Genomic DNA, 25,574 nt, shown 5'->3' on the forward strand with positions numbered 1-25,574 from the left:
GGAGCTGTGAAAAAAAGAGTGGCGTGGCGACAGGTCAACGTTTGAGGCTTAGGCACGCCCACACCTTTCAACTTTTGAAAAATCCGACGGTTGAATTTTTTCCCCTATGTCTTAAGAGTATATAGCAGAAGTTTGAAGGAGATTGGTGAAAAGGGCGACGAAGCATCACTCTCCAAACAACGTGTGCGAAAACCACTAAATCGCGTACGTGGACCAAAATGGCCGACTTCCTGTGCGACTTTGCACTTGGCTCCAAGAGACTTTTTTCTAGGTACTGAGACACCACATTAGTGTACCAAATTTCGTAATCCTCAGTCAAAGCTTGGCTTGGGGCTATTAGTTTAAATGGTCCTTGGGGGCGCTATTTAAGAGAATAGGCCACGCCCACAAACTTCAGCTGTCTATTTCTCTTGGGGGTCAGACTAGGATCACTCACCAGAAGTGTCGGAGCGATATCACGATAACTGAAGAAATGAGAGGCAAACGTATTTCCATGGCGTGATGGCGATTTTCGCCATGCTCCCAAAGCCCCGCCTTTTTTCAAAACCTGCCAGTACTGGAGACCAAGTAACCTCAAGTTGTCTACTGCTGTTTCCCACAGAATCCTGGTGATTAGGTAAAAGGAGTCCAGTAGGGAGCTGTGAAAAAAAGAGTGGCGTGGCGGCAGGTCAAAGTTTGAGGCTTAGCCACGCCCACACCTTTCAACTTTTGAAAAATCCGACGGTTGAATTTTTTCCCCTATGTCTTAAGAATATATAGCAGAAGTTTGAAGGAGATTGGTGAAAAGGGCGACGGAGCATCACTCTCCAAACAACGTGTGCGAAAACCACTAAATCGCGTACTTGGACCAAAATGGCCGACTTCCTGTGCGACTTTGCACTTGGCTTCAAGAGACTTTTTTGTAGGTCCTGAGACACCACATTAGTGTACCAAATTTCGTAATCCTCAGTCAAAGCATGGCTTGGGGCTGACAGTTTTAATGGTCCTAGGGGGCGCTATTTCAGAAAATAGGCCACGCCCACCAGATGTTCACATCAGATCTTTTGGGGGGCCGGACTAGGATCACTCACAAGAAGTTTCGTGACGATATCTTTGGAAATGACGAAATGGGAGGCAAACGTAAGGCCAAGGCGGTACGCCTGAATTCGCCGCGCCGCCACAGCCCCGCCCTCTGCCGAAAACTCCCATAAAGTGACGCCAAGCAACCCCCACTTGTCTTGAGTTACCAGCTACAAATTTGTGGTGATTAAGTGAAATGGGGCAATTTGGGACCTTTCACAGTAAAACTTGATCTTTTTGGTCCTGAGGGGGCGGGGCTTGTGTGATGTCATCATCCGACCATTCAATTTACTTTGTGGGTGGATGACGAATGACCACAGAAAGTTTGGTAACTCTATTCCATTCAGTTATGAAGTTATAGCAATTTAAATATTTTTGGCGAGTAGTCAAACTTCGAGGCCTGGCTCCGCCCCTTCAACATATACGAAAACTCAGAATCCTTATCTCATTTTGTTCGCCCATCCCTTCTGAGCAATTTTACACAATTTTTGAGACGATCGTGCGAAAAATGATCGAGCAATCCAATCAGAAACGGACCCTAAAAACGGCAAAAACGGCAAAAAATCGCCATTTCAACCCAAAATGGCCGACTCTCTGTTTGATATTGACCATGGTTGCAAGAGACTTTTCTGTGCGGACTGTTGAGTACTACAAGTGTACCAAATTTCATAACTGTACGATAAACTAAGCTTTATGGAGAGGGGTTTTTTTCACTTTGTAGGGGGCGCTGTTCAGCCATTTTCTTTGCGATTTTTTTGGTACCTTTAAAATATCAAATTTTTCACCAGGCCTGACAAGTGTGCAAAATATTGTGAGTTTTGGGGTATGTTAAGGTCCCCAAAAAGCTGTTCAAAGGGGGCACGGAATAACAAAAAATAATAATAATCAGAGCAAAAACAAGAGGCCTTCGCAGCGCTTTCGCTGCTCGGGCCTAATTAAAGCTGCAAGCAGCGTCGTTCGGCCCTCGCAGCGAAGCTGCTCGCCCTCCTTCCGCACCCCCTCCGCTCCATCCCCGATGCTCTCCAAACCCAGCTCCGCGCTTCTCCGTCCTGGCCGGCAGCCGGGGGCACCAGGGAACGTCTGGCGGAACAGAAAGTCAACCACCCCGACACCAGAAACCGTGAACGGCCTCCTCGTCCACACCTTACCCTGACTCAGCATCCCCTCTGAGCCCACCATTACACGTCTCACCACTAGGAGATACTCTATCTTTACCACACTGGTGATGCGATGTTCAGTCTCGGGCAAGTCGGAGGCTGTTTGTGGAAGTTACAGTCAAACGTAAGGTCACAGTGTCACGTCAGAAATCGCCATGGCATCAAAGCCCCTGCCTTTCTGAAAAGCTATCAGATCTGAATGGTCATTACAACATCATGAAGACAGTGCATGACCTTAGTGTCATCTTGACTAAATTAGAGGGAACAAATATGGGCATTTCACCATAAAACAGTTGACTTCCTGTAGTCAGGGGGCGGGGCTTAGGTGATGTCAGCTGTCCACATTGTCACTGTCTTCAGATGTGGTCAGTGATCACACAGACAAAGTATGAAATTGATCTGATCATGCACATGGGAGTTGTTAAGTCAAATAAGGTAATGGCGACTGGTCAAAGTTTGAGGCTTAGCCACGCCCACACCTTTATACTTATTTAAAATCCGACGGTTGAATTTTTTCCTCTATGTCTTAAGAGTATATAGCAGAGGTTTGAAGGTGATCGGTGGAAAGGGCGAGGAGATATCATTCTCCTAATAACGTGTGCGAAAACCACTAAATTGAGTACTTGGACCAAAATGGCCGACCTCCTGTGCGACATTGTGCTTGGCTCCAAGAGACTTTTTTGTAGGTCCTGGTACACTACATTAGTGTGCCAAATTTTGTGATCCTCAGTCAAAGCATGGCTTGGGGCTGACTGTTTTAATGGTCCTAGGGGGCGCTGTTTCAGAAAATAGGCCACGCCCACAAACTTCAGCTGTCCAATTCTATTAGGGGTCAGAGTAGGATCACTCATCAGAACTTGTATGGCGATGTCACAATGACTGAAGAAATGAGAGACAAACGTATTTCCATGTCGTGATGGCGAATTTCGCCATTCTTCCAAAGCCCCGCCTTTATTCGAAACCTGCCAGTACTATAGACCAAGTGACCTCAACTTGTCTGCTGCTATTCGCCACTGTTTGGTGGTGATTGGTTAAAAGGAGTCCAATAGGGAGCTGTGAAAAAAAAGAGTGGCGTGGCGACAGGTCAAAGTTTGAGGCTTAGCCACGCCCACACCTTTATACTTATTTAAAATCCGACGGTTGAATTTTTTCATCTATGTGTTAAGAGTATGTAGCCGAAGTGTGAAGGCAATTGGTGAAAAGGGCGACGGAGCATCACTCTCCAAACAACGTGTGCGAAAACCACTAAATTGCGCACTTGGACCAAAATGGCCGACTTCCTGTGCGACAATGCACTTGGCTCCAAGAGACTTTTTTGTAGGTCCTGAGACACCACATTAGTGTACCAAATTTCGTAATCCTCAGTCAAAGCATGGCTTGGGGCTGTCAGTTTTAATGGTCCTAGGGGGCGCTATTTCAGAAAATAGACCACGCCCACCGGAATTTCACATCAGATCTTTTGGGGGGCCAGACTAGGATCACTCACAAGAAGCTTCGTGGCGATATCTCTAGAAATGACGAAATGGGAGGCAAACGTAAGGCCTAAGTGGTACGCCTGAATTCGCCGCGCCGCCACAGCCCCGCCTTCTGCAGAAAACTCCCATAAAGTGAAGCCAAGCAACCCCAACTTGTCTTCAGTTACCCGCTACAAATTTGGGGTGATTATTGGAAAGGGCGAATTTTGGAAAATTTCCCAGTAAAACTTGACCTTTTAAGTCCTGAGGGGGCGGGGCTTATGTGACATCATCAATCGACCATTCATTTGTCTTCGGAGGGCGATGACAATTGTCCACAGAACATTTCTTTAACCGTAATTCTTTCATTTATGAAATTATAGCAATTTGAATTTTTTTGGCGAGTGTTCGAACTTTGAGGCCTGGCCCCGCCCCTTCAGTATTTACGAAAAGTCAATTTTATTGTCTCATTTGAATCGTCCATCGATTCTGTTCGATCTCGCACAATTTTTGAGACGATGGTGCGAAAAATGACCAAACTGTTCAACCAAATATAGACCCTAGAAATGGCCAAAACGGGGTCAAAATGGCCACTTTACTCCAAAATGGCCGACTTCCTGTTTGATATTGACCATGGTTGCAAGAGACTTTTCTGTGCGGACTGTTGAGTACTACAAGTATACCAAATTTCATAACTGTACGATAAACTAAGCTTTATGGAGAGGGGTATTTTTCACTTTCTAGGGGGCGCTGTTCAGTCACTTTTTGACGAACTTTCACATCGCCAGTGAAATACGTAAATTTCACGCACTTTCTATATTGGGCCAGAATTTGGTGACTTTTTGGATATGCTAAGACCCCCTAAAGGCCATTCAAAGACGCGGAAGAAAAAAGAATAATAATTAAAGCTGCAAGCAGCGTCGTTCGGCCCTCGCAGCTCCGCGCCGCTCCGGCCTGGCCGGCAGCCCGGGGCACCAGGGCACGTCTGGCAGAACAGAAACGTCAACCACCCCGACACCAGAAACCGCAAATGGCCTCCTCGTCCGCACCTCACCCTGACTCAGCATCCCCTCTGAGCTCACCATTAAATTGAATTGTAAGGTTACGGCGTTACGCCAGAATTCGCCATGGCATCAAAGCCCCTCCCTATCTGGAAAGCTATCAGATCTGAATGGTCATTACAGCATCATGAAGACCGTGCATGACCTTAGTGTCATGTTGACTAAATTAGAGGGGACAAATATGGGCATTTCAGCATAAAACAATAGACTTCCTGTATTCAGGGGGCGGGGCTTAGGTGATGTCAGCTGTCCACATTGTCATTGTTTAAAGATATGGTCAATGATCACACAGACAAAGTTCGAAAAAGATCTGATCATGCACATGGGAGTTATTAAGTCAAGTAAAGTAATGGCGAAAGGTCAAAGTTTGAGACTTAGCCACGCCCACACCTTTCAACTTTTGAAAAATCCGACGGTTGAATTTTTTCTCCTATGTCTTAAGAGTAAATAGCAGAAGTTTGAAGGCGATTGGTGAAAAGGGCAACGGAGCATCACTCTCCAAACAACGTGTGCCAAAACAACTAAATCGCGTACTTGGACCAAAATGGCCGACTTCCTGTGCGACTTTGCACTTGGCTCCAAGAGACTTTTTTGTAGGTCCGGAGACACCTCATTAGTGTACCAAATTTCGTAATCCTCAGTCAAAGAATGGCTAGGGGCTGACAGTTTTAATGGTCCTAGGGGGCGCTATTTCAGAAAAATGGCCACGCCCACAAATTTTAGCTGTCCATTTCTATTGGGGGTCAGACTAGGATCACTCACAACAAATTTCGAGGTGATATCTCGATAACTTAAGAAATGAGAGGCAAACGTATTTCCATGGCGTGATGGCGATTTTCGCCATGCTCCCAAAGCCCCGCCTTTTTTCAAAACCTGCCAGTACTGGAGACAAAGTAACCTCAACTTGTCTACTGCTGTTTGCCACAGAATCCTGGTGTTTGGGTAAAAGGAGTCCAGTAGGGAGCTGTGAAAAAAAGAGTGGCGTGGCGACAGGTCAAAGTTTGAGGCTTAGCCACGCCCACATCTTTCAACTTTTGAAAAATCCGACGGTTGAATTTTTTCCCCTATGTCTTAAGAGTATATAGCAGAAGTTTGAAGGAGATTGGTGAAAAGGGCGACGGAGCATCACTCTCCAAACAACGTGTGCGAAAACCACTAAATCGCGCACTTGGACCAAAATGGCCGACTTCCTGTGCGACTTTGCGCTTGGCTCCAAGAGACTTTTTTGTAGGTCCTGAGACACCACATTAGTGTACCAAATTTCGTAATCCTCAGTCAAAGCATAGCTTGGGGCTATTAGTTTAAATGGTCCTAGGGGGCGCTATTTAAGAAAATAGGCCACGCCCACTAAATTCAGATATCTATGTCGCTTGGGGGTCAGACTAGGATCACGCACCAGAAGTTTCGTAGCAATATCACGATAACTGAAGAAATGAGAGGCAAACATACTTCCATGGCGTGATGGCGATTTTCGCCATGCTCCTGAAGCCCCGCCTTTTTTTGAAACCTGCCAGTACTGGATACCAAGTGACCTCAAGTTGTCTACTGCTGTTTGCCAGAGATTCCTGCTGATTGGGTAAAAGGAGTCCAGTAGGGAGCTGTGAAAAAATGAGTGGCGTGGCGACAGGTCAAAGTTTGAGGCTTAGCCACGCCCACACCGTTAAACTTTTGAAAAATCCGACGGTTGAATTTTTTCCTCTTTGTCTTAAGAGTATATAGCAGACGTTTCAAGGAGATTGGTGAAAAGGGCGACGGAGCATCACTCTCCAAACAAGGTGTGCGAAAACCAGTAAATCGCGTACTTGGACCAAAATGGCCGACTTCCTGTGCGACTTTGCACTTGGGTCCAAGAGACTTTTTTGTAGGTCCTGAGACACCACATTAGTGTACCAAATTTCGTAATCCTCAGTCAAAGCATGGCTTGGGGCTGACAGTTTTAATGGTCCTAGGGGGCGCTATTTCAGAAAATAGGCCACGCCCACCGGATGTTCACATCAGATCTTTTGGGGGGCCGGACTAGGATCACTCACAAGAAGTTTCGTGACGATATCTTTGGAAATGACGAAATGGGAGGCAAACGTAAGGCCAAGGCGGTACGCCTGAATTCGCCGCGCCGCCACAGCCCCGCCCTCTGCCGAAAACTCCCATAAAGTGACGCCAAGCAACCCCCACTTGTCTTGAGTTACCAGCTACAAATTTGTGGTGATTAAGTGAAATGGGGCAATTTGGGACCTTTCACAGTAAAACTTGATCTTTTTGGTCCTGAGGGGGCGGGGCTTGTGTGATGTCATCATCCGACCATTCAATTTACTTTGTGGGGGGATGACAAATGACCACAGAAAGTTTGGTAACTCTATTCCATTCAGTTATGAAGTTATAGCAATTTAAATATTTTTGGCGAGTAGTCAAACTTCGAGGCCTGGCTCCGCCCCTTCAACATATACGAAAACTCAGAATCCTTATCTCATTTTGTTCGCCCATCCCTTCTGAGCAATTTTACACAATTTTTGAGACGATCGTGCGAAAAATGTTCGAGCAATCCAATCAGAAACGGACCCTAAAAACGGCAAAAACGGCAAAAAATCGCCATTTCAACCCAAAATGGCCGACTTCCTGTTTGATATTGACCATGGTTGCAAGAGACTTTTCTGTGCGGACTGTTGAGTACTACAAGTGTACCAAATTTCATAACTGTACGATAAACTAAGCTTTATGGAGAGGGGTTTTTTTCACTTTGTAGGGGGCGCTGTTCAGCCATTTTCTTTGCGATTTTTTTGGGACCTTTAAAATATCAAATTTTTCACCAGGCCTGACAAGTGTGCAAAATATTGTGAGTTTTGGGGTATGTTAAGGTCCCCAAAAAGCTGTTCAAAGGGGGCACGGAATAACAAAAAATAATAATAATCAGAGCAAAAACAAGAGGCCTTCGCAGCGCTTTCGCTGCTCGGGCCTAATAAGAAGAAACGGAGCAGATACAATAGGCCTTCGCAGCTTCACTGCTCGGGCCTAATAATTAAAGCTGCAAGCAGCGTCGTTCGGCCCTCGCAGCGAAGCTGCTCGCCCTCCTTCAGCACCCCCTCCGCTCCATCCCCGACGCTCTCCAAACCCGGCTCCGCGCTTCTCCATCCTGGCCGGCAGCCGAGGGCATCAGGGCATGCCTGTCGGAACAGAAAGTCAGCCACCCCAACACCGGAAACCGTGAAAGGCCTCCTCGTCCACACCTCACCCTGACTCAGCATCCCTTCTGAGCCCACCATTACATGTCTCACCCCTAGGAGATACTCTATCTTTACCACACTGGTGATGTGATGTTCAGTCTCGGGCAAATCGGAGGCTGTTTGTGGAAGTTACAGTCAAACGTAAGGTCACAGCGTCACGCCAGAAATCGCCATGGCATCAAAGCCCCTCACTTTCTGAAAAGCTATCAGATCTGAATGGTCATTACAACATCATGAAGACAGTGCATGACCTTAGTGTCATCTTGACTAAATTAGAGGGGACAAATATGGGCAGTTCACCATAAAACAATAGACTTCCTTTAGTCAGGGGGCGGGGCTTAGGTGATGTCAGCTGTCCACATTGTCACTGTCTTCAGATGTGGTCAGTGATCACACAGACAAAGTATGAAATTGATCTGATCATGCACATGGGAGTTATTAAGTCAAATAAAGTAATGGCGACTGGTCAAAGTTTGAGGCTTAGCCACGCCCATACCTTTATACTTATTTAAAATCCGACGGTTGAATTTTTTCCTCTATGTCTTAAGAGTATATAGCAGGAGTTTGAAGGTGATCGGTGGAAAGGGCGAGGAGATATCATTCTCCTTATAACGTGTGCGAAAACCACTTAATTGAGTAATTGCACCAAAATGGCCGACCTCCTGTGCGACATTGCGCTTGGCTCCAAGAGACTTTTTTGTAGGTCCTGAGACACTACATTAGTGTGCCAAATTTTGTGATCCTCAGTCAAAGCATGGCTTGGGGCTGACTGTTTTAATGGTCCTAGGGGGCACTGTTTTGGAAAATAGGCCACGCCCACAAACTTCAGCTGTCCAATTATATTAGGGGTCAGAGTAGGATCACTCATCAGAAATTGTGTGGCAATGTCACAATGATTGAAGAAATGAGAGACAAACGTATTTCCATGGCGTGATGGCGAATTTCGCCATGCTCCCAAAGCCCCGCCTTTATTCGAAACCTGCCAGTACTATAGACCTAGTGACCTCAACTTGTCTGCTGCTATTTGCCACTGTTTGGTGGTGATTGGATAAAAGGAGTCCAATAGGGAACTGTGAAAAAAAGAGTGGCGTGGCGACAAGTCAGAGTTTGAGGCTTAGCCACGCCCACACCTTTATACTTATTTAAAATCCGACGGTTGAATTTTTTCATCTATGTCTTAAGAGTATATAGCAGAAGTGTGAAGGCGATTGGTGAAAAGGGCGACGGAGCATCACTCTCCAAACAACGTGTGCGAAAACCACTAAATCACGCACTTGGACCAAAATGGCCGACTTCCTGTGCGACTTTGCACTTGGCTCCAAGAGACTTTTTTGTAGGTCCTGAGACACCACATTAGTGTACCACATTTCGTAATCCTCAGTCAAAGCATGGCTTGGGGCTGTCAGTTTTAATGGTCCTAGGGGGCGCTATTTCAACAAATAGACCACGCCCACCGGAATGTCACATCAGATTTTTTGGGGGGCCGGACTAGCATCACTCACAAGAAGTTTCGTGGCGATATCTCTAGAAATGACGAAATGGGAGGCAAACGTAAGGCCTAAGTGGTACGCCTGAGTTCGCCGCGCCGCCACAGCCCCGCCTTCTGCAGAAAACTCCCATAAAGTGACGCCAAGCAACCCCAACTTGTCTTCAGTTACCTGATACAAATTTGGGATGATTATTTGAAAGGGCAAATTTTGGAAAATTTCCCAGTAAAACTTGACCTTTTAAGTCCTGAAGGGGCGGGGCTTATGTGACATCATCAATTGACCATTCATTTGTCTTCGGGGGGCGATGATGATTGTCCATAGAAAGTTACTTTAACTGTAATTCTTTCATTTATGAAATTATAGCAATTTGAATTTTTTTGGCGAGTGCTCGAACTTTGAGGCCTGGTCCCGCCCCTTCAGTATTTACGAAAAGTCAATTTTATTGTCTCATTTTAATCGTCCGTCGCTTCTGTTCGATCGCACACTATTTTTGAGACGATCGTGCGAAAAATGACCAAACTGTTCAACCAAATATAGACCCAAGAAATGGCCGAAACAGGGTCAAAATGGCCACTTTAGTCCAAAATGGCCGACTTCCTGTTTGATATTGACCATGGATGCAAGAGGCTTTTCTGTGCGTATTGTTGAGTTCTACAAGTGTACCAAATTTCATAACTGTACGATAAACTAAGCTTTATGGAGAGGGGTATTTTTCACTTTCTAGGGGGCGCTGTTCAGCCATTCTTTTATGAACTTTCACATTGCCAGTGAAATACGTAAATTTCACGCACTTTCAATATTGGGCCAGAATTTGGTGACTTTTTGGATATGCTAAGACCCCCTAAAGGCCAGTCAAAGACGCGGAAGAAAAAAGAAAGAAAGAAAGCGTAATAATAAACGGAGCAGATACAATAGGCCTTCGCAGCTTCACTGCTCGGGCCTAATAAGAAGAAACGGAGCAGATACAATAGGCCTTCGCAGCTTCACTGCTCGGGCCTAATTAAAGCTGCAAGCAGCGTCGTTCGGCCCTCGCAGCGAAGATGCTCACCCTCCTTCCGCACCCCCTCCGCTCCATCCCCGATGCTCTCCAAACCCAACTCCCCGCCGCTCCGTCCTGGCCGGCAGCACGGGGCACCAGGGCACGTCCACGGACTGAAACGTCCACCACCCTGACACCAAGAAAAGCTAACAGTCACCTCATCCACACCTCACCCTGAATCAGCATCCCCTCCGAGCCTACCATTATATTACATGTCTCACCACTAGGGCATACTTTATCTTTAGCACACTGTTGGTGTGATGACACAGACCAACTTTAGTGCTTTTTTGCCCATATTTATTAAAGTTTTCGAAAGTTAAAGTTATCTAGGGGGCGCTGTGATCAATTACAGAAAAATCCCATTGAGGTCAGCTTTGGTTGACAAGGACAGTTTTCTGTTATTTTGGCATCAAACGGACGTTGTGTGTGTTATCTAAAGCCAGTGAGCTGAAAGGGGCGGAGCTACAGGGATTTGAATCAACAACCACATCAATGTGTTTGGTGCAGTCACGTGATGTCACAAGCCAAGTATAATGCCATTCTGACTTTGACTTTAGAAGTTAATAAAGTTTGAACCCATCTAGGGGGCGTTGTGACCATTTACAAGTAAATGCCATAGAGGTCATCTTTGGTCATCAAAGATGGTTTTCTGTTAATTTGGAATCAATCAAACGTTGCATGGGTCATCTAGAGACAAAAAGCTGTAAGTGGGTGGAGTTAAAGTGAATTGAACAAGTGATCACATACATGTGTTGATTGCAGATGTGTGATGACTCCCACAATGTTTGATGTAGTTTGGAACTTTTTTGCAGAAGTTACAAAGGTTTTTTGTATCTAGGGGGCGCTGTCCCAAATTTAAGAATTATTCCATGAAGAAGTTTGTAGGTTGATGACAGTCATTTGTGTGCAGTTTGGTGTGAATTGCATCATGCATGTGTTATTAAGGGCCTAATATCTGTCAGGGGGCGGAGCTAAAGCAATATCAACAACTTACCACAGGACTGTGGTGGGTGCCATTGTGTGAGTACACATAGCAAGTTTGGTGCAGTTACGACCTCGTCTGTAGGAGTTATTACAGTTTTAATGGTGTGTAGGGGGCGCTGTGGTGACATTACACAACTTTCACCAACGGTGTGTGCCTCGTTGAATAAAGGGCATGATTGTTGATTGCCATGTTCAGTCTCGGGCAGATCGGAGGTTGTTAGTGGAAGTTACAGTCAAACGTAAGGTCACGGCATCACGCCAGAATTCGCCGTGGCATCAAAGCCCTTCCCTTTCTGAAAAGCTATCAGATCTGAATGGTCATTACAACATCATGAAGACAGTGCATGACCTTAGTGTCATGTTGACTAAAGTAGAGGGGACAAATATGGGCATTTCACCATTAAAAAATAGACTTCCTGTAGTCAGGGGGCGGGGCATAGGTGATGTCAGCTGTCCACATTGTCATTGTCTTGAGATGTGGTCAATGATCACACAGACGGAGTTTGATATAGATCTGATCATGCACATGGGAGTTGTTAAGTCAAGTAATGTAATGGCGAAAGGTCAAAGTTTGAGGCTTAGCCACGCCCACACCTTTATACTTGTATAAAATCCGACGGTTGAATTTTTTCCTCTATGTCTTAAGATTATATAGCAGGAGTTTGAAGGTGATAGGTGGAAAGGACGACGAGACATCATTCTCCTAATAACGTGTGTGAAAACCACTAAATCGAGTAATTGGACCAAAATGGCCGACTTCCTGTGCGACTTTGCACTTGGCTCAAAGAGACTTTTTTGTAGGTCCTGAGACCCCACATTAGTGTACCAAATTTCGTACTCCTCAGTCAAAGCATGGCTTGGGGCTGACAGTTTTAATGGACCTAGGGGGCGCTATTTCAGAAAATAGGCCACGCCCATTTGATGTTCACATGAGATCTTTTGGGGGGCCGGACTAGGATCACTCACAAGACGTTTCGTGACTGTATCTATAGAAATGACGACATGGGAGGCACATGTATGGTCACGGCGGTACGCCTGACTTCGCCGCGTCGCCACAGCCCCGCCTTCTGCAGAAAACACCCATAAAGTGACGTCAAGCAACGCCAACTTCTCTTCAGTTACCTGCTACAAATTCGGGCTGATTATTCGACAGGGCGAATTTTGGAAAATTTCCCAGTAAAACTTGACGTTTTAAGTCCTGAGGGGGCGGGGCTTGTGTGACATCATCCAGCGACCATTCATTTGTCTTCGGGGGGCGATGACGATTATCCATAGAAAGTTACTTTAACTGTAATTCTTTCATTTGTGAAATTATAGCAATTTGAATTTTTTTGGCGAGTGCTCGAACTTTGAGGCCTGGCCCCGCCCCTTCAGTATTTACGAAAAGTCAATTTTATTTTCTCATTTGAAGCGTCCATCGCTTCTGTTCGATGGCACACTATTTTTGAGACTATGGTACGAAAAATGACGAAACTGTTCAACCAAATATAGACCCTAGAAATGGCCAAAACGGCTAAAAATCGCCATTTCAACCCAAAATGGCCGACTTCCTGTTTTATATTGACCATGGTTGCAAGAGGCTTTTTTGTGCGGACTGTTGAGTAGTACCAGTATACCAAATTTCATAACTGTACGATAAACTAAGCTTTATGGAGAGGGGTATTTTTCACTCTTTAGGGGGCGCTGTCGAGCCACTTTTTTATCAACTTTCACATCGCCAGTGAAATACGTAAATTTCACGCACTTTCTATATTGGGCCAGAATTTGGTGACTTTTTGGATATGCTAAGACCCCCTAAAGGCCACCCAAAGACGCGGAAGAAAAAAGAAAGCGTAATAATAATTAAAGCTGCAAGCAGCGTCGTTCGGCCCTCGCAGCGAAGCTGCTCGCCCTCCTTCCGCACCCCCTCCGCTCCATCCCCGACGCTCTCCAAACCCAGCTCCGCGCTTGTCCATCCTGGACGGCAGCCGGGGGCACCAGGGCACGTCTGGCAGAACAGAAAGTCAACCACCCCGACACCAGAAACCGTGAACGGCCTCCTCGTCCACACCTCACCCTGATTCAGCATCCCCTCTGAGCCCAGCATTACACGTCTCACCACTAGGAGATACTCTATCTTTACCACACTGGTGATGTGATGTTCAGTCTCTGGCAAATCGGAGGCTGTTTGTGGAAGTTACAGTCAAACGTAAGGTCACAGCGTCACGCCAGAAATCGCCATGGCATCAAAGCTCCTCCCTTTCTGAAAAGCTATCAGATCTGAATAGTCATTAGAACATCATGAAGACAGTGCATGACCTTAGTGTCATGTTGACTAAATTAGAGGGGACAAATATGGGCATTTCACCATAAAACAGAAGACTTCCTGTAGTCAGGGGGCGGGGCTTAGGTGATGCCAGCTGTCCACATTGTCACTGTCTTCAGATGTGGTCAGTGATCACACGGACAAAGTTTGAAATTGATCTGATCATGCACAAGGGAGTTATTGAGTCAAGTAACGTAATGGCGACTGGTCAAAGTTTGAGGCTTAGCCACGCCCACACCTTTATACTTATTTAAAATCCGACGGTTGAATCTTTTCCTCTATGTCTTAAGAGTATATAGCAAGAGTTTGAAGGTGATCGGTGGAAAGGGCGACGAGACATCATTCTCCTAATAACGTGTGCGAAAACCACTAAATCGAGTACTTGGACCAAAATGGCCGACCTCCTGTGCGACATTGCGCTTGGCTCCAAGAGACTTTTTTGTAGGTCCTGAGACACTACATTAGTGTGCCAAATTTCGTGATCCTCAGTCAAAGCACGGCTTGGGGCTGACAGTTTTAATGGTCCTAGGGGGCGCTATTTCAGAAAATAGGCCACGCCCACAAACTTCAGCTGTCCAATTCTATTAGGGGTCAGAGTAGGATCACTCATCAGAAATTGTGTGGCGATGTCACAATGATTGAAGAAATGAGAGACAAACGTATTTCCATGGCGTGATGGCGAATTTCGCCATGCTCCCAAAGCCCCGCCTTTATTCGAAAGCTGCCAGTACTATAGACCAAGTGACCTCAACTTGTCTGCTGCTATTTGCCAGTGATTGCTGGTGATTGGTTAAAAGGAGTCCAATAGGGAGCTGTGAAAAAAAGAGTGGCGTGGCGACAGGTCAAAGTTTGAGGCTTAGCCACGCCCACACCTTTATACTTATTTAAAATCCGTAGGTTGAATTTTTTCCCCTTTGTCTTAAGAGTCTATAGCAGAAGTTTGATGGTGATTGGTGAAAAGGGCAATGGTGTAACACTCTCCAAACAACGTGTGCGAAAACCACTAAATCGACTACTTGGACCAAAATGGCCGACTTCCTGTGCGACTTTGCACTTGGCTCCAAGAGACTTTTTTGTAGGACCGGAGACACCACATTAGTGTACCAGATTTCGTACTCCTCAGTCAAAGCATGGCTAGGGGCTGACAGTTTTAATGGTCCTAGAGGGCGCCATTTCAGAAAATAGGCCACGCCCACAAACTACAGCTGTCCAAATCTATTGGGGGTCAGACTAGGATCACTCACCAGACATTTTGTGGTGATGGCACGATAATTGAAGAAATGAGAGGCAAACGTATTGCCATGGCGTGATGGTGAATTTTGCCATGCTCCCAAAGCCCCGCCTTTTTTCAAAACCTGCCAGTACTGGAGACTAAGTGACCTCAACTTGTCAGCTGCTATTCGCCAGAGATTGCTGGCGATTGGGTAAAAGGAGTCCAATAGGTAGCTGTGAAAAAAAGAGTGGCGTGGTGACAGGTCAAAGTTTGAGGCTTAGCCACGCCCACACCTTTATACTTATTTAAAATCCGACGGTTGAATTTTTTCCTTTATGTCTTAAGAGTCTATAGCAGAAGTTTGAAGGCGATTGGTGAAAAGGGCGATGGAGCATCACTCTCCAAACAACGTGTGCGAAAACCACTAAATCGAGTACTTGGACCAAAATGGCCGACTTCCTGTGCGACTTTGCACTTGGCTCCAAGAGACTTTTTTGTAGGTCCTGAGACACCACATTAGTGTGCCAAATTTCATAATCCTCAGTCAAAGCATGACTTGGGGCTGACAGTTTTAATGGTCCTAGGGGGCGCTATTTCAGAAAATATGCCACGCCCACCGGATGTTCACATCACATTTTGTGGGGGGCTGAACTAGGATCACTCCCAAGAGGTTTTGTGGCGATATCTCTAGAAATGACGAAATGGGAGGCAAACGTAAGGCCTAAGCGGTACGCCTGACTTCGCCGCGCCGCCACAGCCCCGCCTTCTGGAGAAAACTCCCATAAAGTGACGCCAAGCAACCCCAACTTGTCTTCAGTTACCCGCTACAAATTTGGGGTGGTTATTGGAAAGGGCGAATTTTGGAAAATTTCCCAGTAAATCTTGACCTTTTAAGTCCTGAGGGGGCGGGGCTTATGTGACATCATCAATCGACCATTCATTTGTCTTCGGAGGTCGACGACGATTGTCCTTAGAACATTTCTTTAACTGTAATTCTTTCATTTATGAATCTATAGCAATTTGAATTTTTTTGGCGAGTGCTCGAACTTTGAGGCCTGGTCCCGCCCCTTCAGTATTTACGAAAAGTCAATTTTATTGTCTCATTTTAATCGTCCATCGCTTCTGTTCGATCGCACACTATTTTTGAGACGATCGTGCGAAAAATGACCAAACTGTTAAACCAAATATAGACCCTAGAAATGGCCAAAACGGGGTCAAAATGGCCACTTTAGTCCAAAATGGCCGACTTCCTGTTTGATATTGACCATGGGTGCAAGAGGCTTTTCTGTGCGTATTGTTGAGTTCTACAAGTGTACCAAATTTCATCACTCTACTATGAAAAAAGGTCAAAGCGGAGGGGTATTTTTAATTTTCCAGGGGGCGCTGTTGAAACATTTTTTTACCAACTTTCACGTTGCCAGTGAAATACGTAAATTTCACGCACTTTCTATATTGGGCCAGAATTTGGTGACTTTTTGGATATGCTAAGACCCCCTAAAGGCCATCCAAAGACGCGGAAGAAAAAAAAAGAAAAAAAAAAAAAATAATAATAAACGGAGCAGATACAATAGGCCTTCGCAGCTTCACTGCTCGGGCCTAATTAAAGCTGCAAGCAGCGTCGTTCGGCCCTCGCAGCGAAGCAGCTCGCCCTCCTTCCGCACCCCCTCCGCTCCATCCCCGACGCTCTCCAAACCCAGCTCTGCGCTTCTCCATCCTGTCCGGCAGCCGGGAGCACCAGGGCACGTCTGGCAGAACAGACAGTCAACCACCCCGACACCAGAAACCGTGAATGGCCTCCTCGTCCACACCTCACCCTGACTCAGCATCCCCTCTGAGCCCACCATTACACGTCTCACCACTAGGAGATACTCTATCTTTACCACACTGGTGATGTGATGTTCAGTCTCGGGCAAATCGGAGGCTGTTTGTGGAAGTTACAGTCAAACGTAAGGTCACAGCTTCACGCCAGAAATCGCCATGGCATCAAAGCCCCTCCCTTTCTGAAAAGCTATCAGATCTGAATGGTCATTACAACATCATGAAGACAGTGCATGACCTTAGTGTCATGTTGACTAAATTAGAGGGGACAAATATGGGCATTTCACCATAAAACAGTAGACTTCCTGTAGTCAGGGGGCGGGGCTTAGGTGATGTCAGCTGTCCACATTGTCACTGTCTTCAGATGTGGTCAGTGATCACACAGACAAAGTTTGAAATTGATCTGATCATGCACATGGGAGTTATTAAGTCAAGTAACGTAATGGCGACTGGTCAAAGTTTGAGGCTTAGCCACGCCCACACCTTTATACTTATTTAAAATCCGACGGTTGAATTTTTTCCTCTATGTCTTAAGAGTATATAGCAGGAGTTTGAAGGTGATCGGTGGAAAGGACGACGAGACATCATTCTCCTAATAACGTGTGGGAAAACCACTAAATCGAGTACTTGGACCAAAATGGCCGACCTCCTGTGCGACATTGGACTTGGCTCCAAGAGACTTTTTTGTAGGTCCTGAGACACTACATTAGTGTGCCAAATTTCGTGATCCTCAGTCAAAGCATGGCTTGGGGCTGATAGTTTTAATGGTCCTAGGGGGCGCTATTTCAGAAAATAGGCCACGCCCACAAACTTCAGCTGTCCAATTCTATTAGGGGTCAGAGTAAGATCACTCATCAGAAATTGTGTGGTGATGTAACAATGATTGAAGAAATGAGAGACAAACGTATTTCCATGGCGTGATGGTGAATTTCGCCATGCTCCCAAAGCCCCGCCTTTATTCGAAACCTGCCAGTACTATAAACCAAGTGACCTCAACTTGTCTGCTGCTATTTGCCAGTGATTGCTGGTGATTGGTTAAAAGGAGTCCAATAGGGAGCTGTGAAAAAAAGGGTGGCGTGGCGACAGGTCAAATTTGAGGCTTAGCCACGCCCACACCTTTATACTTATTTAAAATCCGACGGTTGAATTTTTTCATCTATGTCTTAAGAGTGTATAGCAGATGTTTGAAGGTGATTGGTGAAAAGGGCGATGGTGCAACACTCTCCAAACAACGTGTGCGAAAACCACTAAATCGAGTACTTGGACCAAAATGGCCGACTTCCTGTGCGACTTGGTGCTTGGCTCCAAGAGACTTTTTTGTAGGTCCTGAGACACCACATTAGTGTACCAAATTTCGTAATCCTCAGTCAAAGCCTGGCTTGGGGCTGACAGTTTTAATGGTCCTAGAGGGCGCTATTTCAGAAAATAGGCCACGCCCACAGGATTTTCACATCACATTTTTTGGGGGGCAGGACTGGGATCACTCCCAAGAAGTTTTGTGGCGATATCTTTAGAAATGACGAAATGGGAGGCAAACGTAAGGCCTAAGCGGTACGCCTGACTTCGCCGCGCCGCCACAGCCCCGCCTTCTGCAGAAAACTCCCATAAAGTGACGCCAAGCAACCCCAACTTGTCTTCAGTTACCTGCTACAAATTTGGGGTGATTATTTGAAAGGGCGAATTTTGGAAAATTTCCCAGTAAAACTTGACCTTTTAAGTCCTGAGGGGGCGGGGCTTGTGTGACATCATCTATCGACCATTCATTTGTCTTCGGGGGGCGATGGCAATTGTCCTTAGAAATTGTTTTAACTGTAATTCTTTCATTTGTGAAATTATAGCAATTTGAATTTTTTTGGCGAGTGCTCGAACTTTGAGGCCTGGCCCCGCCCCTTCAGTATTTACGAAAAGTCAATTTTATTGTCTCATTTGAATCGTCCATCGCTTCTGTTCGATCTCGCACTATTTTTGAGACGATGGTGCGAAAAATGACCAAACTGTTCAACCAAATATAGACCCTAGAATTGGCCAAAACGGCTAAAAATCCTCATTTCAACCCAAAATGGCCGACTTCCTGTTTTATATTGACCATGGTTGCAAGAGGCTTTTCTGTGTGGACTGTTGAGGATTATCAGTATACCAAATTTCATAACTGTACGATAAACTAAGCTTTATGGAGAGGGGTATTTTTCACTTTCTAGGGGGCACTGTCGAGCCACTTTTTTATGAACTTTCACATCGCCAGTGAAATACGTAAATTTCACGCACTTTCTATATTGAGCCAGAATTTGGTGACTTTTTGGATATGCTAAGACCCCCTAAAGGCCACCCAAAGACGCGGAAGAAAAAAGAATAATAATAATTAAAGCTGCAAGCAGCGTCGTTCGGCCCTCGCAGCTCCGCGCCGCTCCGGTCTGCCGTCGCACCAGTGCACGTCTGACAGAACAGAAACGTCAACCACCCCGACACCAGAAACCGCGAATGGCCTCCTAGTCTGCACCTCACCCTGACTCAGCATCCCCTCTGAGCTCACCATTAAATTGAATATTAAGATTACGGCGTTACGCCAGAATTCGCCATGGCATCAAAGCCCCTCCCTTTCTGGAAAGCTATCAGATCTGAATGGTCATTACAGCATCATGAAGACAGTGCATGACCTTAGGGTCATGTTGACTAAATTAGAGGGGACAAATATGGGCATTTCAGCATAAAAAATAAATTCCTGTAGTCAGGGGGCGTGGCTTAGGTGATGTCAGCTGTCCACATTGTCATTGTTTACAGATATGGTCAATGATCACACAGACAAAGTTCGAAAAAGATCTGATCATGCACATGGGAGTTATTAAGTCAAGTAAAGTAATGGCGAAAGGTCAACGTTTGAGGCTTAGCCACGCCCACACCTTTCAACTTTTGAAAAATCCGACGGTTGAATTTTTTCCCCTATGTCTTAAGAGTGTATTGCAGAAGTTTGAAGGTGATTGGTGAAAAGGGCGACGGAGCATCACTCTCCAAACAATGTGTGCGAAAACCACTAAATCACGTACTTGCACCAAAATGGCCGACTTCCTGTGCGACTTTACGCTTGGCTCCAAGAGACTTTTTTGTAGGTCCTGAGACCCCACATTAGTGTACCAAATTTCGTAATCCTCAGTCAAAGCATGGCTTGGGGCTGAAAGTTTTAATGGCTCTAGGGGGCGCTATTTAAGAATATAGGCCACGCCCACAAACTTCAGCTGTCTATTTCTCTTGGAGCTCAGACTAGGATCACTCACCAGAAGTTTCGTAGCAATATCACGATAACTGAAGAAATGAGACAAACGTATTTCCATGGCGTGATGGCGATTTTCGCCATGGTCCCAAAGCCCCGCCTTTTTTCAAAACCTGCCAGTACTGGAGACCAAGTAACCTCAACTTGTCTACTGCTGTTTGCCACAGAATCCTGGTGATTGGGTAAAAGGAGTCCAGTAGGGAGCTGTGAAAAAAAGAGTAGCGTGGCGACAGGTCAAAGTTTGAGGCTTAGCCACGCCCACACCTTTCAACTTTTGAAAAATCCGACGGTTAAATTTTTTCCCCTATGTCTTAAGGGTATATAGCAGAAGTTTGAAGGAGATTGGTGAAAAGGGCGACGGAGCATCACTCTCCAAACAACGTGTGCGAAAACCACTAAATCGCGTACTTGATCCAAAATGGCCGACTTCCTGTGCGACTTTGAACTTGACTCCAAGAGACTTTTTTGTAGGTCCTGAGACACCACATTAGTGTACCAAATTTCGTAATCCTCAGTCAAAGCATGGCTTGGGGCTAATAGTTTAAATGGTCCTAGGGGGCGCTATTTCAAAACATAGGCCACGCCCACAAAATTCAGCTGTCTATTTCTCTTGGAGCTCAGACTAGGATCACTCACCAGAAGTTTCGTAGCAATATCACGATAACTGAAGAAATGAGAGACAAACGTATTTCCATGGCGTGATGGCGATTTTCGCCATGGTCCCAAAGCCCCGCCTTTTTTCAAAACCTGCCAGTACTGGAGACCAAGTAACCTCAACTTGTCTACTGCTGTTTGCCACAGAATCCTGGTGATTGGGTAAAAGGAGTCCAGTAGGGAGCTGTGAAAAAAAGAGTAGCGTGGCGACAGGTCAAAGTTTGAGGCTTAGCCACGCCCACACCTTTCAACTTTTGAAAAATCCGACGGTTGAATTTTTTCCCCTATGTCTTAAGGGTATATAGCAGAAGTTTGAAGGAGATTGGTGAAAAGGGCGACGGAGCATCACTCTCCAAACAACGTGTGCGAAAACCACTAAATCGCGTACTTGATCCAAAATGGCCGACTTCCTGTGCGACTTTGAACTTGACTCCAAGAGACTTTTTTGTAGGTCCTGAGACACCACATTAGTGTACCAAATTTCGTAATCCTCAGTCAAAGCATGGCTTGGGGCTAATAGTTTTAATGGTCCTAGGGGGCGCTATTTCAGAAAATAGGCCACGCCCACCAGATGTTCACATCAGATCTTTTGGGGGGCCGGACTAGGATCACTCACAAGAAGTTTCGTGACGATATCTTTGGAAATGACGAAATGGGAGGCAAACGTAAGGCCAAGGCGGTACGCCTGAATTCGCCGCGCCACCACAGCCCCGCCCTCTGCCGAAAACTCCCATAAAGTGACGCCAAGCAACCCCCACTTGTCTTGAGTTACCAGCTACAAATTTGTGGTGATTAAGTGAAATGGGGCAATTTGGGACCTTTCACAGTAAAACTTGATCTTTTTGGTCCTGAGGGGGCGGGGCTTGTGTGATGTCATCATCCGACCTTTCAATTTACTTTGTGGGTGGATGACGAATGACCACAGAAAGTTTGGTAACTCTATTCCATTCAGTTATGAAGTTATAGCAATTTAAATATTTTTGGCGAGTAGTCAAACTTCGAGGCCTGGCTCCGCCCCTTCAACATATACGAAAACTCAGAATCCTTATCTCATTTTGTTCGCCCATCCCTTCTGAGCAATTTTACACAATTTTTGAGACGATCGTGCGAAAAATGATCGAGCAATCCAATCAGAAACGGACCCTAAAAACGGCAAAAACGGCAAAAAATCGCCATTTCAACCCAAAATGGCCGACTTCCTGTTTGATATTGACCATGGTTGCAAGAGACTTTTCTGTGCGGACTGTTGAGTACTACAAGTGTACCAAATTTCATAACTGTACGATAAACTAAGCTTTATGGAGAGGGGTTTTTTTCACTTTGTAGGGGGCGCTGTTCAGCCATTTTCTTTGCGATTTTTTTGGGACCTTTAAAATATCAAATTTTTCACCAGGCCTGACAAGTGTGCAAAATATTGTGAGTTTTGGGGTATGTTAAGGTCCCCAAAAAGCTGTTCAAAGGGGGCACGGAATAACAAAAAATAATAATAATCAGAGCAAAAACAAGAGGCCTTCGCAGCGCTTTCGCTGCTCGGGCCTAATAATAATCAGAGCAAAAACAAGAGGCCTTCGCAGCGCTTTCGCTGCTCGGGCCTAATTAAAGCTGCAAGCAGCGTCGTTCGGCCCTCGCAGCTCCGCGCCGCTCCGGTCTGGACGGCAGCCCGGGGCACCAGTGCACGTCTGACAGAACAGAAACGTCAACCACCCCGACACCAGAAACCGCGAATGGCCTCCTAGTCTGCACCTCACCCTGACTCAGCATCCCCTCTGAGCTCACCATTAAATTGAATATTAAGATTACGGCGTTACGCCAGAATTCGCCATGGCATCAAAGCCCCTCCCTTTCTGGAAAGCTATCAGATCTGAATGGTCATTACAGCATCATGAAGACAGTGCATGACCTTAGGGTCATGTTGACTAAATTAGAGGGGACAAATATGGGCATTTCAGCATAAAAAATAAATTCCTGTAGTCAGGGGGCGGGGCTTAGGTGATGTCAGCTGTCCACATTGTCATTGTTTACAGATATGGTCAATGATCACACAGACAAAGTTCGAAAAAGATCTGATCATGCACATGGGAGTTATTAAGTCAAGTAAAGTAATGGCGAAAGGTCAACGTTTGAGGCTTAGCCACGCCCACACCTTTCAACTTTTGAAAAATCCGACGGTTGAATTTTTTCCCCTATGTCTTAAGAGTGTATTGCAGAAGTTTGAAGGTGATTGGTGAAAAGGGCGACGGAGCATCACTCTCCAAACAATGTGTGCGAAAACCACTAAATCACGTACTTGCACCAAAATGGCCGACTTCCTGTGCGACTTTACGCTTGGCTCCAAGAGACTTTTTTGTAGGTCCTGAGACCCCACATTAGTGTACCAAATTTCGTAATCCTCAGTCAAAGCATGGCTTGGGGCTGAAAGTTTTAATGGCTCTAGGGGGCGCTATTTAAGAATATAGGCCACGCCCACAAACTTCAGCTGTCTATTTCTCTTGGAGCTCAGACTAGGATCACTCACCAGAAGTTTCGTAGCAATATCACGATAACTGAAGAAATGAGACAAACGTATTTCCATGGCGTGATGGCGATTTTCGCCATGGTCCCAAAGCCCCGCCTTTTTTCAAAACCTGCCAGTACTGGAGACCAAGTAACCTCAACTTGTCTACTGCTGTTTGCCACAGAATCCTGGTGATTGGGTAAAAGGAGTCCAGTAGGGAGCTGTGAAAAAAAGAGTAGCGTGGCGACAGGTCAAAGTTTGAGGCTTAGCCACGCCCACACCTTTCAACTTTTGAAAAATCCGACGGTTAAATTTTTTCCCCTATGTCTTAAGGGTATATAGCAGAAGTTTGAAGGAGATTGGTGAAAAGGGCGACGGAGCATCACTCTCCAAACAACGTGTGCGAAAACCACTAAATCGCGTACTTGATCCAAAATGGCCGACTTCCTGTGCGACTTTGAACTTGACTCCAAGAGACTTTTTTGTAGGTCCTGAGACACCACATTAGTGTACCAAATTTCGTAATCCTCAGTCAAAGCATGGCTTGGGGCTAATAGTTTAAATGGTCCTAGGGGGCGCTATTTCAAAACATAGGCCACGCCCACAAAATTCAGCTGTCTATTTCTCTTGGAGCTCAGACTAGGATCACTCACCAGAAGTTTCGTAGCAATATCACGATAACTGAAGAAATGAGAGACAAACGTATTTCCATGGCGTGATGGCGATTTTCGCCATGGTCCCAAAGCCCCGCCTTTTTTCAAAACCTGCCAGTACTGGAGACCAAGTAACCTCAACTTGTCTACTGCTGTTTGCCACAGAATCCTGGTGATTGGGTAAAAGGAGTCCAGTAGGGAGCTGTGAAAAAAAGAGTAGCGTGGCGACAGGTCAAAGTTTGAGGCTTAGCCACGCCCACACCTTTCAACTTTTGAAAAATCCGACGGTTGAATTTTTTCCCCTATGTCTTAAGGGTATATAGCAGAAGTTTGAAGGAGATTGGTGAAAAGGGCGACGGAGCATCACTCTCCAAACAACGTGTGCGAAAACCACTAAATCGCGTACTTGATCCAAAATGGCCGACTTCCTGTGCGACTTTGAACTTGACTCCAAGAGACTTTTTTGTAGGTCCTGAGACACCACATTAGTGTACCAAATTTCGTAATCCTCAGTCAAAGCATGGCTTGGGGCTAATAGTTTTAATGGTCCTAGGGGGCGCTATTTCAGAAAATAGGCCACGCCCACCAGATGTTCACATCAGATCTTTTGGGGGGCCGGACTAGGATCACTCACAAGAAGTTTCGTGACGATATCTTTGGAAATGACGAAATGGGAGGCAAACGTAAGGCCAAGGCGGTACGCCTGAATTCGCCGCGCCACCACAGCCCCGCCCTCTGCCGAAAACTCCCATAAAGTGACGCCAAGCAACCCCCACTTGTCTTGAGTTACCAGCTACAAATTTGTGGTGATTAAGTGAAATGGGGCAATTTGGGACCTTTCACAGTAAAACTTGATCTTTTTGGTCCTGAGGGGGCGGGGCTTGTGTGATGTCATCATCCGACCTTTCAATTTACTTTGTGGGTGGATGACGAATGACCACAGAAAGTTTGGTAACTCTATTCCATTCAGTTATGAAGTTATAGCAATTTAAATATTTTTGGCGAGTAGTCAAACTTCGAGGCCTGGCTCCGCCCCTTCAACATATACGAAAACTCAGAATCCTTATCTCATTTTGTTCGCCCATCCCTTCTGAGCAATTTTACACAATTTTTGAGACGATCGTGCGAAAAATGATCGAGCAATCCAATCAGAAACGGACCCTAAAAACGGCAAAAACGGCAAAAAATCGCCATTTCAACCCAAAATGGCCGACTTCCTGTTTGATATTGACCATGGTTGCAAGAGACTTTTCTGTGCGGACTGTTGAGTACTACAAGTGTACCAAATTTCATAACTGTACGATAAACTAAGCTTTATGGAGAGGGGTTTTTTTCACTTTGTAGGGGGCGCTGTTCAGCCATTTTCTTTGCGATTTTTTTGGGACCTTTAAAATATCAAATTTTTCACCAGGCCTGACAAGTGTGCAAAATATTGTGAGTTTTGGGGTATGTTAAGGTCCCCAAAAAGCTGTTCAAAGGGGGCACGGAATAACAAAAAATAATAATAATCAGAGCAAAAACAAGAGGCCTTCGCAGCGCTTTCGCTGCTCGGGCCTAATAATAATCAGAGCAAAAACAAGAGGCCTTCGCAGCGCTTTCGCTGCTCGGGCCTAATTAAAGCTGCAAGCAGCGTCGTTCGGCCCTCGCAGCTCCGCGCCGCTCCGGTCTGGACGGCAGCCCGGGGCACCAGTGCACGTCTGACAGAACAGA

The sequence above is a fragment of the Nothobranchius furzeri genome, chromosome 5 (genome assembly GCF_043380555.1).
Source record: "Nothobranchius furzeri strain GRZ-AD chromosome 5, NfurGRZ-RIMD1, whole genome shotgun sequence".
NCBI lineage: Eukaryota > Metazoa > Chordata > Actinopteri > Cyprinodontiformes > Nothobranchiidae > Nothobranchius > Nothobranchius furzeri.